Raw genomic sequence first — 14,097 nt, forward strand, 5'->3', positions numbered from 1 at the left:
TGACCCTCAGGCTCATGCTCCAAACTTGCCACCCAGTCATGTCTTTCCCTGACATGTCTGAGTAGGCTGCAGCTTTCTTGGCCCTCCCTTTCTCTGGGCCCTCAGGTAAAGGCGCTTCAAGGGTATAAAATATTTTCCTTAATCTAGAACACCTGGCTGCCATGAATAAGACTCGGTGAATGAACCCCCATGTCTCAAAAATAATTCTTCTTTTTGCAAAAGCTATATTTTAATGAGAGAGAGAGAGAGAGAGAGAGAGAGAGAGAGAGAGAGAATAATGACACACCAAGGCCTCCATCACTGCAATTGAACTCCAGACGCATGTGCCAACTTGTGCATGTGTGTGCCCTTACACATGTATCACCTTGTGTATCTGGCTTATGTGGGATATGGGGAGTTGAACATAAGGTCCTTAGGCTTTTCAGGCAAGCACCTTACCCACTAAACCATCTCTCCAGCCCCAAATAATTGTTCTTAATCCTAGTGCTTATTAATTTTTGCCAACTAAGTGGCATTCCATGTTATAACAACTCCTAGAGACCATCTACATAGATGTCTAGAAGTAACCAGTTTCATTGAGTATGTAAATACTTAAAATAGCTGCTGTTATAATAGCACTAATGGAAGTTACTGGAGGTTTAATATATAGTGTTCTACCCCACTGCATATATTATTTTCAAATTTATTGTCACTGAGTAATTCCTAGGACACTTGTGCTAGCCAAATGCTATTTTTCCATTTTACAGATTAAGGAGCACCTTAAATTTTGAAGAATTTAATTTCATTTTGTTGTGAAGATGGCTGAATTTTCCTATGAGGATGAGAACTCTTTATATATTTGAATTCATTTACTTCTCATCAGATTGTGGCTAAGAAAACAACATCACTATTTCTACTAAGCACATGTCCATAAAAATTTTATCAATGTATTATTTACTGATATTTAGAAAGGGTAAATTTGGAACTTCTTTCCTGACTTCTTTGTTGGGTTAGATACAAGCACCACTTTTATCCTTCCTCCATAGGCCCCTAGACTGAGATTCTGTCAATAATAGGTTTTCTTGTCTTTTTTTATAGGTTCTAATTTCAAACTCTTGCTTAATTTTTCTTGAGAAGGACCTCTGACAGCTCTTTGTGAATACCAACCGTGAATTTTCTCTTAGACTCAGTGTTATCTGGGCTTGTTTCAGAGTGTTGCCTTGGGGTTTCTCTGCTCTTTTTGGGGGCGGGGGGGTTTCAGTGGTGAGTGACACAGAGTCACAACTGCTCGGACTCAGGTCGTGTGCTATTATAGGTCAGTGGATGAGAACAACTGAGTGAGGTGACCAGCCAGTCCTTTGGGAGGCTGACGCACACACTCCACTGTCTATGAAAGGATTAGAAAGCAGGCACATTGCCAAACCATCCCTGGATGACTGCAACGGTTGGCCTTGGCACTGATGCCATTTACAAAAAAGTGCATGGCACGAACTCCTCAAGCCGTACTTAACAACGAGTGACAAGACAATATGGTCTTGGCACAGAGCCGTCCCTTGTACCGCCAGTGTTTGTCGGAACGTTAGTCTGCTGGGCAGGAAGCATGAGGAGCGCAGCTGACAGCAGGAGACACAGCTGTCAAGCCCCCCCTGAAGTGCAGTGACAGCAGAGAGGCCTGAAGAAATGCCCTCGAAAATGGACGAGGGCAGGGCTTCAAAACTTGGAACCTAGCTGTGAATGAATAACTATAGAGGGGCAAGATAATATTGTCAGCATTTTGGAGGCAAACATCAACCATCAACCAACACAATGTCCCAATGATAATAGCAGGGTCGAAACTCCCTTTGCTGTTCTAGATGCTTGTGTCACGTGAAAGGACTTCTGTTCCTCACTCTGGTCCTAGAGAGCATCTTTGTACTGGTTGTAATCATGAGCTTCTCACCCAGGCCAAAGCGAGTATTGTTTGAATCCTCCATTCTTGAATTAATATATCACATAGAATTTATTTTTTTATATTTTTTGTTCATTTTTATTTATTTATTTGAGAGTGACAGAGAGAGAGAGAGGGACAGAGAGAGACAGATAGAGAATGGGCGCGCCAGGGCTTCCAGCCTCTGCAAACGAACTCCAGACGCGTGCACCCCCTTGTGCATCTGGCTAACGTGGGTCCTGGGGAATTGAGCCTCGAACCGGGGTCCTTAGGCTACACAGGCAAGCGCTTAAACACTAAGCCATCTCTCCAGCCCCACATAGAATTTATTAATATGTCCTAAATCATGTTCTGATAACAGATCATCATGATAAACACATAGTCGTCACAATCAAGGATACTATTTTTTTCTGGTTTTTGTTTTGTTGTTGTTGTTTTTCTCACTTTCTGAGTTGATTCATGTCTACCTTATTTATTTATTTTTATTATTATTAGATATGGACATGTTTTGTATGTAAACATCACATGTTAGTACCATCCTTTTCCTCCTCCCTGCTCCTTTTCTAAAGAGGCCTTCCTTGTTGGGGATGCAGGTCAACCACATGGGGACTGGGGTCATGCATTTTGGGGGAGAGGGGAGGCAATGTCCCTGAGCAAAATGTCCCAACTGTGGCTCTAGTAATCTTTCCACCCCATCTTCCCCAAAATTCCCTGAGCCACATTGGGAGCATTTTAAGTCTACTTGAGTGATGCACACTTGAAGGCAGGGTCTTAGTATGTGTGGTAGTTTGAATGGATGCCCCCCCAATAGAGTCAGGAGTTTATTAAAGTTCGTGCCTTAGATCTCTAGCCACTTCACCAGAGAAGACACTATGGGCAGATCCTTGGGTCCAGCCCTAAGGTGTTACGGGGGAGTGGCTCTGAATTCCACCATTTGCAGAGTGATTGAGCTCTGCCTGGATTTCCTGCAGTGTGCATGCTGTGGTGCTGCTGGTGTTATTTATCTTTGCCTGGACCTGTGAAATGAGACTAGCTTCTTCCACAATTATGGATATTCCCCCTGGGGGCCAAGCTTCAATAAATCCCTTCCTCCCAGAACTGTGCCTGGTTTGGAAGTTCTTCCCAGCAATGTGAAGCTGACAATGGCACTATGGATCACGGCCTAAACCTTACAATCCTAATGCTTCTGACTTCATTGAAGTAAATTTATGTGCTGATTCACTTGGAAAGTCAACACTGGAACATTGAGTTAAAGTAGTCAAAATATTTCAAGCAAAAAAGAGAATGATTTCAGAGTTAGATTTTCCTCACAGCTTATAGAATATGTGGGGCACTTAAGCTACAATTCAATGAAACTCTTTTTATTAGTGAGCCATGAGAAAATGCCTGAGTGATGTTAAGCAGTAAATTAACATTAATGAATTAATATTCAGAACTTCTTAATATTTGGAAATCTCTGGGAGGCACTTGGGGTATCATTTAATACTGTTAATCACTGTATACTTCTTGTGTTGCTTTCAACAATTTTCATCCCAGACATCAGAGATCTATTCCTCCAAACAATTTTGTGCATTTCAAATTGTAGCTTGTTTCCTGAACTATGACTGCATATCTGCTATCATCGAAACACACAAATTCCCTGAATTTGCATAGGGCATTACGCTGCGTTCTTTTCAACCTACGCTTTGTCTCCATGGTCGGTGAGGACAACATGGTACCTCGCAGCACCTTGAGAGGCTTTCTGTCCCCTGGAGTCACATTGAGTCTCTTCCCTCATGCAGTTATTTAGCCCTGATCAGGTTTGGCCTTATGTGGTAATGTTGAAGTTTCTGCATGAGATTAGTTAATTTATACTTTAATCTTATAAATTTCTCCTTAGTTATCCACTGCTAACACTGTGCAGTAGCATGGCTATTATTCTTTATGATCATACTAAAAAAGAATTGTCTGTACTGCTTCCAAAGGAAAAAGACAAATAAAAATGTCAGTGGAAAAATTTGTGGTGGTAGGAATATGGAGAATTTAATTGTTTTCTTTTTTGTTGTTGTTGATTGCTAAGCTGTGTTGTACCATAAAGTTAGCTCTTCCTACTTGGAATTTTCACACAACAACATAGTTTTCAGTGCAGAAACAATGTCTTGGCCTAGACCTCCTCTGCTCAGCCCAGTACTGCAATGTCTGTTGCCGCCTTGCACTTGTGAGGTCACTGCTTCAGTTAATTATTAACCCATGTTACAGGTATATCAAACTTAAAGTTAAGACCACTGGCATCATTACATGTTAATTATATTTTTCCTTCCAGAGAAGTGAGTGTTAACCTGAAGGTTCTCTCTTTATGCATGGTATTTAGTGGACATTTTCTGAGTCCCACTGAGGCAGGCTAGCATAAGCGTATATCTTTAAAACACTGGACAGGTCTTGGCTTGGGTAATAAACAGACACTTTTCCTAACAATGGACCTGGCTACATGTTTGGCACCCCTACCTGCTTTGAACTGCATCTGTACCCCACTTCAAGTGATGAAATAAATCTTTTTTCTCCAAATACTCACGAGTAACTCCATTGATAAGGTCAGTTTCTAGTCATATATGTCCTAAATTCTTTACATGGGTTCTGGAGGTTTGAATTTAGGTGGTCTCAGGCTCCCTCAAGGCCCTCACACTTGCCCAAAACATCACACTTATCTGCTGAGCTATCTTTACAGTTCTGATATCCTTCTATAATGGCACCAAACCATGTTTCTTTTCCCATAATACATTCCTTTCTTAAGCATTCTATCCTTGGGGGGGGGGGTAGGAGGCACCTCTCTCTGTAAGTGCTGAAGTGCTGCAGATCAATGAGAATCCATAAAGCTACTTATTACTGCTTGAATTTCATGTATGTAACTGTGAACCTGTTGTTAGCATGTGGAGGGCACGCTTCCGTTATTGACTTGTTTAGCATTTAACAGTGTCTGGTGCATGGTAGACTCATCAGAAATTGATAATGTGTACATAGATTACCACCACATATTTTCTAAATATTAATAGTCTTGAAAAGCCAGGGACACTTAACCCTTCTATTCTCTATTTGTATTGGGAACACATTTATGTATAGATAACTTTCAGAATCCATGAACAGTTCTTCATTTCTTTCAAGATTTGTTTTATGAAGCTGAGGGATATTTGAGGATTTAAAGACAGTTTTCTAAGGACTTGCTAAGCATGTCACTAGACTTATTTCTGAATGAACTGTGACTCTCCCCAGCATTTTCTCTTTGACTTCTGATCTGCTGGTTCCTGCACCTTTCAGTCTAATGGCTATGGTATCTCTGATACGCAAAACCTTGTTTCCTTAGACCTTAGGTAGCTTACAGCCTTATTTACGATAACACATTCTGTTACAGAAATGTCCCCTATACTCCCAACATTTTCTTTTGTTAGCTTGGGAGCTATTCCCATTGAAGTGAGTGATTAGAAGTACAGGTGAATACTACATAGAATTAAGTTGTATCCCTACTGACTAAGAATGTTGGTATGACACATCGCTTAATTAGGAGAGTAAGGTAAGTCTTTAGCAATAAAAGTTTGTCTCCACAGTTACATCTTTGAGTCAAATATGCTTATATATAATCTAAAGACTTTTATGCATCATGCTGTTCTTAAAAGTAAAAGGGTTTTATTTTACCTTTCCTGTGTAGCACTCCACATTAGCTTCCTGACATACAAACACTTCCCTTTTAATGAGAGGGATGTTTAGTACAGCATAAACATAAGCCACATGCATTTGTCTCTTGAAATAATGCCCTGATATTTCGAAGGAGTAAAATAAGCATCTATATTATTTTTTCCTTCCCTTCTGTGGCAGATACCTTCTCATTGCTGCAACAAATCAGCTGGTCATAAGCAGCTCATGGGATGTAAGGTCTACTTCATCCTTCACATTTAAAGGGCAAGTGTCCCCGTGAAAGAGCAAGAATAACAGGTCTGAGCAGGAAGTCTAGATGGCATCTTGTCATAGGAGCCTGACAAGGAAGTACTCCAAATTAACTGGCTAAGGAACACTCAGTGGAGCTGGAGTCATAAATCCCAAGATCCTCTCCAAGCAACACACCTCATTCAGCAGGGCTCCACCTCTCAAAAGTTCTACCAAGAGTATGAGACTTAATCACAAATACATGAGGTGATAGGGAACATTTCACATTCACACTTCCACATTTACCTATTTTACCTTCCCATCTTCCTTTCTACTTTCCTATGTTCTCCCTGCTTTGAGACAGAAATACCTACTGATACTTTCTAAAGAACATATGGTTTAATACACTAGGATAGGTTAACCACTTATTAAAAGCATGAGTTTGGGGCTGGAGAGATCGCTTACTGTTTAAGGCATTTGCTTGCAAAGCCAAAGGATCCCAGGTCAATTCCCCAGGACCCATGTAAGCCAGATGCACAAGAGGGCACATGCATCTATAGTTTGTTTGCAGTGGCTGGAGTCCCTTGCATGCATATTCTTCCTCCCCCCTCCCTCCCTCTCTCTCTCTCTCTCTCTGTCTCACCATCTTTCTCTCTCTCAAATCAATCAATCAATATATATATATATATATATATATATATATATATATATATATATATATATATTTTAAAGCACAAGTTTGAACTGGGCAAAGGATTTAAGACATGTTCTCTATGTAATAGTAATTTCCTTCATGAGTTATCACAATTCAAGAGATTTTATGTGTGTTCCTCCAAGAATCTGCCATTTCCAGTTAAAGCTGAAGTCCTACTAATGAATCAATCCATTCATTAACCATATTTAGCAGACATGAATCAGTGACAGTATTTTTCTCCTGTGATGACAAAAATCCCAGTTGGTTAAGGTAGTTGGCTATCATATCTTTTTTTTTTTTTTTAAATTTTATTAGCATTTTCCATGATTAGAAAAAAATATCCCATGGAAATCCCCCCCCCCCCCCGCTTTCCCCTTTGAAAGTCCATCGTCCAGGCTATCGTATCTTGCTGGAACTGGTGTGAGGGCAGTGATCCCTACTACAGTACTTTCACAGGTATATGTCTAGTCTGCTATTGGAGATGCATAGGCATCAAGGGCCATAGAGGGAGAAATAGAACTCTTGTGTAAACCAGAAAGCCCGCTTCATGCATCCATTCCTTTTGGAGCTAAGGAGGGTCAAGATTGCCTTTGAAAGGCTCAATAAATCTTTTAGTATTCACTCAAATCATTTTCTATATTTCTTAAGGTTATATAATAACTCTAATATTCACGCTCTTTTCATGCCGTCATAGATTGCGACATCTCATACAATGAGCCATTTGAAAACATAATGGAAATATTTTTATAGTTTTCCTTTCTTTCATGCAGTTTCTTACCCCTAAATAACATTTGCTTAACAAATTACGTTATTCCTGATCATCAAAACTAGTAAGGATATGTCCTTGTCCTCCCTTTCATTCTCCCCCATCTGCCAAATAGAACCAACCCTTCAATCAAAGCTGAGGACATTTTGAATAAACGGGGTTAAGCATTGTCATTAGAGTGATATATTGATGTGTTCCTCTACTCCTCTTAGTTGGAAGTAGTGGAGCTTCTTTCTGAAGCCTATTGTTTTCCTTTTCTAGGGAACCTGGCTTGGTTCCCAGAGCCAAATATGAGTTCACCTCTACTGAGTGAGTCTCATGCTCAATCCATGAGGAGTGGGTGACCGGAAGAGAGAGTTGACTGTCTATCAGGAGGTGGATCACCTCCACCTCAGTGGCCTGGACTCACAAGTCATTGCAGGGGAACTGGTGACAGCAATACAACTCTCACAGGTAGTCTGAAAGTTCAGGGAAATGGAAAAAGAAATTGTGGTCACTAAAACCTCAGAAAAACAGAGATCCAGAGTCTATAGAGAAAGCAACACTGATCCAGGTCTATCTTTCTGTTTCATGTCATGTTACATAACTGGAGAAATCATTAATCTTGTGAAGCCATCTTTTGAAATACTTGTGTTATCATCAGCATAATACATGTTCTTATCAGGCCAATCATCATCAGGCACAACATCAGCCTGATGATGTAATCATGGAATGTTTCAGTTCAAAGGAGTTGAAAAGTTGATCCCAACTCCAGTGATAGCTATCTAGAATGCCACCTTAAAGCATGGAGTCTCTTTGTGTGTCTCTCTCTCTGAATGGAATCTCCCAAGAAACTTAAATGATAAGTTAAAAATTATATCTTTTATACATATTTCTTAGAACTACTAAAACAATTTTCTACTAGAAAAGAGTAAACTCTGTGCATGGAGATATGAATAATAAAAAAGTATAAAATTTTGTTCCATGGAGCCTGAGGCTTCCTTGCAAATCTCTCAGTGGGACACTTAGGATTTAGCTCTCATTGTCAAAAAGTGCCCCTATATATTTTAAATATTTCAAAGCATGAATAGGAAAACAACAATTGACAGTTTTTGTTTATTTTTCAGATCTCTTCTGGTATCCTTGAGCACAAAATAGTTAGCAAGTTATTTTTCCTTCTCGATTTTGTGCTTATATGTATGAATGGTGCATAATTATATGTGGTTGTCTCACATATATACACAGTGTACACTTGCCAAATCCAACTTTGTCCACATACCCTTTCCTTATACCCCCCCTAAAAAAATCTCTATTTGCACTATTCTACATACTGATGCATGGTTTTAGCTTTCCAACATGAGAGTGAACATAACAGGGCTTGTCTTAATGTAAAGCAACCAATGTGCCCTGAGGTATACCCTTAGCCTGAAATAATTTGGCTGCTTATTAACTATGAATCTAGCATTTTGCTAGATTCATTTTCTTTTCTCTTAATTCTGTCCTGGGAAAGGGTATCATATTTTCTAGGAATCCCATGTAAGCCTCTGCCTGTGTGCTATCTAGCTTCTGCTCTTTAAATCATAGAGCACAGCAATGCAATTCTATCTTCATAAATGAGCATGAAAGTAAAGCATTTGAAAAATAAGCTTTCTTGCAAAGCCTGACTGGTCCCCCACTATTCATGTAAAGTCAGATGCACAAAGTGACACATGCATCTGGAGTTCATTTGCAGTAGCAAAATGCCCTGGTGTGACTATTTTTTCTCTCTCCCTCTCTCATTGCAAAAAAAAAAAAAGAAGAAGAAGAAGAAGAAGAAATGTTATTAATTCATTGGTAAACACAAATAGAGGGTGCTGTATTTACCTTCGTGTTACTGGGCAGAGACCTGACCAGAAGCAGCTTCAGAGGGGACAGTATTTAATTCATGTTTACATGATTCCGGAAAAGCTTCATCTTAGCAGAAGAAGCTGACTCACTTTCAGTGATCAAAGAAGAAAAAAAAAAAAAAAAACAGCAACCAGCAACTGACCCCAGCCACACAGCTAGACCTCCAAACTGCTGTGACCACATCAAGTAAGGCTGGACTTCACATCTGTCCCCAGTGACACTCACTTCCCCAGCGGGGATCAGTCTGGTGGAGACTCAAGTTACAAGCTCAAACTTAACAAAAAATGTCTGAGTCCACGGGACTATCCATTCAAACCACCACACAGGGCATGTTTTATGTGATTAGGGTGCATCTCCAATTAAGACTCTGTGCAGAAGAAAAGTAATTCCAGGACAATTTGAGTGTGGTGAAGTAAGGCTTTGTTTTCCCTCTCCCACTGGAAGCCAAGGGAACTTCCTTCTTCACCGTTTATACTTATGAACAACAACAATAAATAAAACTGGATATTATACAGTCTACACAAATTCACCCATATCACCTAATGTATCCTCTAAACTCTACAGTTAAGTGGAAGAACTGTTCTACAGAACTGTACTTGTTGAACCCTGCATACATGGTAGAACCTTCTGTCCTCACCAAGACATTCCGTTGTCTTGTACAGAAATGCGAAAGCTCACTGATGTACGCCCCTACTTTGTAGTATATTAGGTAGCAACTTTGTGCTAATGCTAAATAAAAGGCTGAAAAATACCATTACATCAAGTAAGTTGTAAGAATCTTCAGTGGAAGGAAGGAAAGAAAAAAAAGCAGGGAGGAAAAGGGGAGAGAGGAGGGAAGGAGGGAAGAAGGGAGACGTTTCCGCCCCCCAGTCTTAATTTAAAAACTAAGCAAATAGTCATTTAAAATCTTTCAGACATGAATGTAAGAGAAGTGGTAAAATAAAGCCAGCTTAGGGAAATGTATGTTTTTTGATCTTATAAATTAAGCTGAAATTTCAACTTTTCTGTGTTAAATTTGTGAGGAAAAAAAAAAATTAAGATTCTTCCATCATTTCTCAGGTCTATTCCCTAACCGCCCTGATAGCACTGGGGGGCTCCACAGAGCAGACAGCTCAGGGAAAGCTTCACAGCCAGGGAGGTTGATATGTGCGCACGGTTGTCCTCTTTACCGTGTACTGGCCCGCACGTTTGTAAGCTTGCTATGCTAATGATCCCTTTGCTTTGGAACCATAAAAAATATATGACTTTTCTTTCCCATTAGCTGCCAGGCTTCCCAAATTTTTCTTATTCTCTGAATTATTAATAACACCGGGCTCGGCGTTGCTGTTTCAATCTGCGGCGGGGGTAGGGATCGGCCTCCTGGAGCTGCTGGACCAGGCCAAGCATTGAGCCTTCATCATTTGTGGAGAGTCATGCAAATTTTAAAGTTCTTCCAAGAGACTTCCATGTCCTGGTTATTAACAAAGGAAAAAAAAAAAAAAGGAAAAATATAATAATTGATAAGATTTTCTAAAAGTATTTTTTCTTGAAATAATCTAACGTTTAAAACATTGTATTAAAAAGTGTGGTGGGAATGTGAAACCAGAGAAATAACTTGCAAATGGATAATTTTGTTCTCTGTTCCACCAATTGAAGGGGAAAGGGTCGATTTTTGCAATGTATAGGTTAAAAAAAAAATCTGATATATCAAACCATTTGTATCTAATGTGTACAGTGTAAAATTGACTTTAAAAATATCTCAGTGCTATTTTTTCTTAATCAGAAAGGGAAATTCTCAAGGCCTTTGAAGAGCATAAGATGATGAAGATTGTAAACTGTTTACAGTTATCTTGGTGAGAAGACAAACTGTAAAGTATATATTTGTAATCTTTTACCACTTTGGGGTTGCTTTTTCCCAGAATTCATCAGAACTTTGATTTTTTTTTTTAATGGGTTGTTTTTAATGCAGAGGCTTTTCTTCCCTAGAAACCCAGTTCTAAGCAGAAAAAGAAAAAAAAATCTACAATTTTTTTTTTTTTTTTTTAAGGCAGTAAAGGGTAGTTTTCATCTGGTGTCTTTTATTTAAGTGTTTTAAATTAAGAAAAGCTGGTGACATATTTATATGTTTTTTGTGCAAAAATAAATGAATGGCAACAGATTTTTAAAAAATCCTATTATGTACTTCTGTGTGAAAAGCCTGTATGATATTTCCTTAAATATGCATTATTTTACTTGTGAGTTTTTTACAGAATTAATCTGAAATGTACAAGCCCTGGATTTGCTACAGAGTGAGAAGTTATCTTATTTTTTTTTTAATTTTTAATTTTGGAAATTCTGCAGAAATTAGAACTCTTAACCATGGTTTGAACTGAAAGGGAGAAATGGGGAGGGAAGGAGAGATTGTCCGGCATGCTTGTGTGTATATTTCAGAACCTTTTTTAAATGTAAAAGCTGTACATTTCTGGGAAGTTCTGAATTCCTTTTGTTTCTTTTTCCTTCAAGCATTTTGCAGTGAGCTTCTTTTATATATAGCAAACAATTTGAAATAATACAAAAGTATGTGAGGTTCATTCAAAACTACAGTATAGCGTTGGTACAGTACACTAAAGACTTTGATAAAAAAGAAACAGTAACGAAAGGCCTCCATTTTAAATGTCATTCATATATACCTTGTGGATGAGAGCTATATACTTTTACAAACTTTATTAGAGGAATAAATTATTGAATTACTGAAGAAAAAAAAATAATACCAGGCTCTGCTTATAGACTTGCCCTCAGCATGCCACATTTGTGATGCGGGTATCTGCTTCCCCCTTCAGATGGTGCACAAAGGGAGTTAAAGACTCCTGACCCCTGGGAGCTACCAAAGGTGTCTTGTAGAGAGAACTATCAGTGACATGCACAAAATAATGATCGTAAAAAGAATTAAAAACAACTTGTGGAAAACACAATGATCATTACTGTCAGAAGAGATTTTTCTGTGGTACCGAGGAAGAAAGCTTTTAAACTGTATGGCATAGGACCTTGAAAGAGGCTCATTAACCTTATTAACATTTATGAAGGTATCTGCATGTCAATTTTTGGCATCTAAAAACTACTGAGTGTCTCTGATAAGAAGTTTGGGAGAATGTGAACAGAAATGTGAGCAGAATAAATAACCACTGGAAGACTTAAGTTAACCAGTAATTCAGTACCCAACCACATAACCACCCTGTAACAGGTTTGGGATTCCTAATGATAAAACTTTTTGCCAGGGAAGAGTCAGTCAAAATTTTCAGTTTTCTTGGACCAAGTGAAAAGTCAAACACATACATGTAAGGGAACAAGAATTCATATGTTTCAGTACAATATCATGTGTGTGTGTATATATATATATATCAGATACCTAATGACACAAAGTGATAATATCATTCCAAACTATCTTTAAATCATCAAAATAAATGATCATATTAACTCTGACCAAAAATGAAAGCATTGATCAAGTTTATACTTGTTAGATGAATCTTGGTAACCTGTGATTTCTCTTTCCAAGAAACCTGAGACTAAAATGAAATTCCTGCATTTCAGTGGATTCTTTCTCTCTTCTTTGTGCACATGCTATCATGTTGGAGAATATATTTAGATGGTCAAGATCTGCAGCGTGACATTAAGGGATTTATGCATAAAATGTAGTTCTATGTATTGTTTGGTAAAAAATATTGTGCAACAATATTTTCTTTTATTTGAGGTTAATTTAATTCTTTGTATTGCTAACCTGTTGAATTTTGACACAAAGATTCACTCAGCTTCCCAGAGATGAATGAAAGAGAATATTTCATGCACTTACTTGAGACAACATTAAAGAAATCAGAAGCCATGAAAATGTCATGAGGCAATTTAGGAAAAATTTATCTTCACAGAAGAATTGTTCAATTACAACGGAAATGAGATTGGAAATAATCCTTTCTTCTACAAACCTTACACCTGGAAGATGATACAGCTGCTTAATATGTTGTAATTGCAGACTTCTGATCTGCACCTGCCAGATTGAATGCAACAGACATCAGATGTTGTGTAATTGATAACCTCATAAAAAGGAAAATAATCACACTGAAGATATCTCACATACTTGTTTTAATTACTCTTTCAATTATTCAGGATACATATACTACTGTGAGTTTACCTAAATTTGAAAACATTTAAACTTTGAAGATTCGTGTATTCTACATTTCAGTCAGACCAACACAAATACATTTCCATTGTCATCTAAAATGGCATATCTACATTAAAATATTCTTAGTTTTTAATTATAAGCATTTCATATCCCATAAATTTATTCTTCTATGTATGAAGACTATTACAATTATAAGCCTGTTTTATTGAAAGCATCTGCTCAAAACATAATGTAATAAAATTTAGTAAAAGTAAATATCTACAATGTCAGGGGTACTGTGAATATACTGGTGACCTTTCAGAAGATTGAAGAAAAACACAGTAAAATTCTACTCCAATTTTTTACCTTCTCTTCAATTACAATCTTGAATATTCAAAATAAACTCTCAACATAGTCTTGGCTATGGCCTACCATGACCCACAGTCTTTCCTCAAAGGGCTTCTTTTATTTAGGTTGCATTTACCTCATTACTCCTTCTTTCCCACTTTCTAAAATTAGATGAATTCTCTTAGAGAGCAACAAACCATTACAGGGAGAATGTTTTATAACTCCTCTGTTCACCAGCTGAAAAGCATTTTCTCTTTGTTAAAAGGTACAGTATTTCTAAGTGTAATTTAACATTTCATTATGTTCAATGTATACATGTAAAATATGCTGTATTTTTAATTTTTAAATTTGTAGTTTTTGATATGTTATTTTCTATATCCATCAATTAGTTTCTATATTGTAATATAGTACATTTTCTTTAGGCTGAGTCTCAAATCTAACCCAGGCTAACCTAGAATTTATTGTGATCCTCCTACTTCAGAATTCTGAATGATGAGTTTGAAGGTGTGAGT

The sequence above is a fragment of the Jaculus jaculus genome, chromosome 15 (genome assembly GCF_020740685.1).
Source record: "Jaculus jaculus isolate mJacJac1 chromosome 15, mJacJac1.mat.Y.cur, whole genome shotgun sequence".
Taxonomy (NCBI): domain Eukaryota; kingdom Metazoa; phylum Chordata; class Mammalia; order Rodentia; family Dipodidae; genus Jaculus; species Jaculus jaculus.